Source organism: Taurulus bubalis (assembly GCF_910589615.1).
Source record: "Taurulus bubalis genome assembly, chromosome: 10".
NCBI lineage: Eukaryota > Metazoa > Chordata > Actinopteri > Perciformes > Cottidae > Taurulus > Taurulus bubalis.
Window position 1 is genome coordinate 4,198,596 of NC_136598.1, and position 6,000 is coordinate 4,204,595.

A 6,000-nucleotide genomic window follows, 5' to 3' on the forward strand; every position below is an offset into this window, starting at 1 on the left:
TTTGATACATAGAGTAAGTGCAGAGGGTCCACTCTGAGTCTATTTTGGATATATAAACTCCTCACTCTGTACCAAAGGATGACTCATTTTATTCATTTAACTTCATTTAATCAGGGACTCTTGCTGAGATTAACATCTCTTTTTCAAGAGACTTGAGAACAAGAAACACTCATGAGACAACCAGCACACATAAACAACATAAGACCAGACAACTGACCATCAAGTGACCCGTAGAGTTAATAAAACAATTACAAGTCTGAAAAGAAACTAACGTGTGGGGGCAGTTTGCCGTTTATACCATATAAAAAGGTACATAATACCTGAAATCTATTCTGCCAAGAGTAGTATGCACATATGTATTAAGGTAAATAATTAGATTGTGTACTCTAGTTACAAATAAAATAAATATATAAAAGAAAACTACAAGCTTTCAGCCTCTTGTATCAAGCTGCTTATCATTTAGCCACTGACCTTGTGACTTAAAGTCAGGAGTGTAACACATACATTAGTAAATATAGCTACGTCTTCACCGTGATGGTCCACATACATACATACATACATTTGCTAGACTTCAAATGCAGCAGGGAGCCACTTCTTTCTTACTTGTGACACCTGAACTCCCTCTCGAAAGCAGCGACCAAAACATGTGCGTGACTTTCTGCTGCAGACACAAATTCCGTCTCAACGGGATTAAATGCCCATCACCCCTTAATTAACCCTGCAGGAACCCTCAATCCACAGTTAAGACCACACAACTCATGGTGAGTGAAAAGGGAAATTCACATGACCCTTTCAGTGTCTGTGTGAAGAGCCGGTTATATTGTTTACACATGTGACTTTCCAGTTTTTCTGGTTCCCTGCTTCAGCACGCAGCTCCCTTTTGTCCTGTTTACGTTAATGTACTTGTGTTTATACTGAACAGTCCTTGTGACTCTCTGGTTAAATAACAAGCTTGTGTGTTTACATGAGCCCACACACGCACAGCAATAATTTACTGTGATCTGTGGAGAAGGTAAAACATTTGACTGTGCATGCGTCACAGCTTTGGTTGTGAGCTCTTTTGAGACAAAAATGTTCTCACGTCATCTTGTTTCACCCAGCAGAGTGGTGTCAGACCTCTTCAACAGGTGAATGAGGCTGCAGTTGACCGTGGCACAGCTGACCTACTGTAAATAGGCCTTCAACAGCGCTTCATGAAGCACACATGAAAAAAGCTTTGTGCGAGAGTAAGGTTATTACAATACAACTTTGATGTCAATTTACACTGAAATGTATTCTGCATTCTTAGGCAATTATGATGATGTACTTCAGTTTGTTTGCTGTCATCCCAAACCCATAAATGTGCGACCACATGTAGGATAATCTAGTTTTAGTGTCTGATATATTGGCAATGCCTGTAAATAATCATCTTTGAAATTGTTCACAGCGTCAGAACAATTGGCGTCCTTTCTTTCTTTCTTTTTGTTGTAAGTGCAGCCAGAAACGTCAGCATTGAGGTGCAGAAAGCAGAGCGGATGGCTCTATTGTATCATGCACTGCATGGGAGTCGGATCCCTAAAGTTAAATGCAATCAGTGGGTTTCAGTATTCCACAGCTCTCTGTGAGTCAGACACAAGCAGCGCATCAATCCTAGCCTACTTTCAACGGGCTCGCTGCCAGTCAGAGAGGAAAATTGCCAGAGAGAGGGAGGGAGAATGTGAGATCAGAGGTAGAGAGTCACTACGTATATTTAGTCAATGCTGTCATTAAATACAATATTAAACATCAAATTACACTAATTTCCTACATTTTAAACCTATTAGTCCACTTTCTTGTCTTTGTCGTAAAAGCAAAGGTGTCAAGTGTCCCAGGAAGTCATGACAGTGAGGCAGTATATGCACAACACCAGGACCCTGAAACTGAAGTAACTTAATGGGACTCAGAGGTCATTGGTTTTATGAAATATAGCTGTGTCACCTGTCACATGACAGATGAAGTAGCAGATTGGGATTTTACATGCATTTACATTTTTTTAGGACTGTTTTGTTTTGTGTACAAACAGTACAAAGCAAAAGGCTTATGCTGCAGAAGTTACTTTCTGAAAACTCAAGTTTAGAGTGCTGACTCAGCTTTAATCTAATGAAGCATGCAGAAATTGTGGTCCTTTTACATATAAACCCCAACAGTAAAAACACTTTTAATTGCTACATCGTTCAACTAGCGACAAAAGTATTCAGATGTTTTATTTGAGTGGCTGAATAATAAAGATACTCCATTAAAAGTAAAAGTCACGCAATAAATGTTGTAAAATGTACAATATTTGTCATGCAGCCCAGTGATGTAGAAGTAAAGTAGCATTAAATGAAATAGTAAAGAACGTCAAAGTACCTCAAAATTGTGCAGTATAATGCTTGATGTACTACATTACTTTCCAACACTGGCCGTCTGTATGTATAAGGGCAGTTTTGATTTTATGTTTCACTCCAGCGCATTATGAATCAGAGACTGTGAGGTTAAAGTCCTGACTTTATTTTGAGAGGTTTTACATCTAAAAATGTTCAAATGTTTGTACTCACCACCTCGGATAAAAGGGCTACAAATACCCGAAACATCACTTTTTCATTTGTTAAACAATATCATACAACCTGCACTAGGAAACACTTGAAATACAGTGCATTGCTCTAATTTCAACAATGAACTGTGAGGTAATTAGAGCCGAAAAAAGGACTTTTCTTTAACACTCAATCTTGAAAGCAGTACCTACATAAGCGTTTCTTTTTCACATTATTTCTGCCGTTATTTTCATTATTCATCTCCATTATTCCCCCCACTCAGTCTCTCTCTGCTTGTTTCTATCCAGACAGCTTTTTTCTTTTCTCCCCCCCCCCAACTTCTTCTCTCTTCCTTACATAAGGACTGCACAATTTTTTAAACCAATAAGAAGTAGGAATAAAGGGAGTGAGTGGGTGAGGAAGAGGGACTGAGACACAGAGAGATATGGGGGTAGATAGAAGAAAGGACTGTGTACACTGCACACGTCAGGAAGGCTGGCATTTGTCCCCACCATCCTCCTCACCTCCCCTCTGTCCTCAGAGTGCTCCTCATCTACTCGCCCTCTCCTTTTGTTCTCATTTCATCCCTCCTCCCGTCTCTACCTACCTGTATCTATCTATTTTTATGAAAACAGTTATAAGGTGCTTAAAACAACTACTTGAGCATGACACACAGTGACGACATAATGAGTGTAATTTCAAACATGTTTTTGCTGTGGGGCATTTGACGACTGACGGCAGCGGTTTGATGTTTAGGTTTGCGCACGTGGTCTGGTTTTCAGCATGTTTATGTCTCCTTGTTGTGCATTATTAGCTGTCAGGGCCTGATAAGCCTTCTCTGCTGGCCTAAACAGAATCACAAAGTTTACTTTTTTTTTATAATTAAAAGTTATAGCTATTTTATAGTTTAATTGTTTTTCACAAATGCCCTACATGTATTATAATTATTTTTCCCTATTAGCTTATTTTCTCATTGCACAGCTTCCTCTGTTGCTCTGCCTTCAGCCTGCTGCATGGTGCGGCGCGCCTGCTGTTTAATGATCTGGTTAACAGCGCTCATCCAATCACATTTCACTTCTGTTTCTCTATGGAATCGAGAGCTGATTAAACTATATGAGAAGGCCTTCTAGCATCTGTTTAGCCAGCGTGACCATTAAGTGGGAGTACATGGCCAACTGTTGCTGGAACTGAAGCGCACCGATAAACTGTACAACCGCTTTGTCTTTAATGAACAGCTGCATTGAGTGGCTCGGTCTGTGACAGTAACTCCCGGGACACTTTTTCCCCCCAGTCCGTCCCTGTTGTGGACTATATGGCACTGAAGGCCTAGCTCGAAAACGCACGGCCCGCCACTGATTAATAGTCATGTATATATATATATATATATATATATATATATATATATATATATATATATATATATATATATATATATATATATGAAAAAATAAACTTTACATACATTCATATAAAAAGCAACAATGACCAAAATTGAAAATAAGATATATAAAGTCAAGTTTTAATAGAAGAAATAAATACTTTAAAAAGTGTGTATGATTTATATTGACAGTGACAGATGTATTTTATCGTATAAAACATGTGCATTAAAAACATTATCCTAATATTAATTTAGATTATAATGTATAATGGCAGCAGGGGACATTTTGGTGTTACAAAGTTATTGCCTGTGTTTGAGGAATTCATCAGAATGACTGACTGTAGGAAGAAACGGTTCTTGTGTTTGGTTGTTTTAAGTGTACGGTGGAGCGCTTGACAGAAGGAACACGTTTTAACAGGTTGTGTAAAGAGTGTGAAGCGTCTGCAGGGATTTTTCCTGCCCGTTTCCTGACTCTGCAGGTGTGTAAGTCCTGGATGGAGTGCAGGCTGCAACCAATGTTTCTTTTCTTCGGTCCTGACTGTCTGTTTCTGTCCTGTTTGGTGATGTAAACCACACGGTGCATGGTTTATAGCGGTGTGGATTTGAATCAGCGCGGCTCCTGAGGCACGTTAAACCTACTTAGCTTGAGCAGGAAGTACATCTTCTGCTAGGACTTTTTCCTGATGGTGTTTATGTTGAAGGTCCACTTGAGGTCCTGGGAGATGGTGGATCCCAGAAACCTGAAGACTTCCATAGCAGACACAGTGTTAATCAGGATGGGGATAGGGGCCAGTGTTGGGGGACTCCTGAAGTTAGCTGTCATTTCCACAGTTTTAGGAGCATTCAGAGGGCCAGGTGATCAACCGTGACTAACCCGATGAGGCCAATGACCGTTGTGTTTTTTGTGTTCAATATTGTATCAATACATGAACGGCGAGTATTGATCTTGTATTATATAAACTATTAATATTGCAATTAGTGATTTTAGAAGATAAGAAGTAAAGAAGCTATGATGATGTTGTGATTCCTGCATTGAGACCCAATCTCAGTCTCCACCCTCACAGACTCAGAGACTTTCAGGCACGCTCCTTGAGGGTTTAGGGTTGTCCCACTGTCACATCATCGAGTGTTTGAGGACTCACAAAAAGAGCCCTTTTTGAACCCTTTTTCCAAGTCTGGCCCAAAGGAATTACCCACAATTCATTGCATTGTGATGTTAAACATGCAGTGACCAGTGGAAACATGGAGACATAAAAAAAGGTAAGGAGGAGGGCACATGTGTGTTCAGCAAATGACATTTACTCAGAAACATAAAAAATTCAAAATGGAAAATAAAAACACATGAAATCAGAGGATATTTATTTAGTTATTCGTCAAATATTTCATTTCGTCATTGAAGCTGGTTTCCCTTTTGTTATACTGTGGTGCATTCAGGCGTCGTTCAGTAAAAAAAATGGTATTAAACGAAAGTGGATTATAACCATAAAGTTAATATGAGCAAACAATTGAGTTTTGGTGAGAAACTGAAAGAACTCCAGTTGTTTGAAGCAGATATCTTCACATTAATATTAGAGAGTGAATTATGACCTCTGATGATGTAATCACGTGTTTTGGACTAAATATTTTATGGGATTTTTTTTTTATTGGACCTTTACGACGTAACAACACCGTTGTTGTTGGAATGTTATGGATTTATGGATCAATATGAGGCGTCATCGGTGAGTTGCCTGGCTTTTGCTGTTGTTTGTTTGTTTGTTGTTGTCTGACAACAGTCTCGTTTGTAGCTGCTGTGGTGGTCTGATCTTGAAACGGATTGCACAGCTGGAATCACAAGAATCGTAGGTTTCCAGAAACACCAATCACTCGTACCGAACTATAAATAGAGGGTACAGTGTACGATAGAATGTCCAGTAAAGGACGCCCGCGGGATGGCAGAACGTTAACAGGTTAATTTCCTAACAAAAGCTCAGGAGTTTATTCTACATAATTAAAATGACTAATGCTAAGATTCTTTTATCAATACAAATACAATATGCTATTTACTAATCATTTAACACATTTATTTTAATGCAAATCATCACTATAGATGAC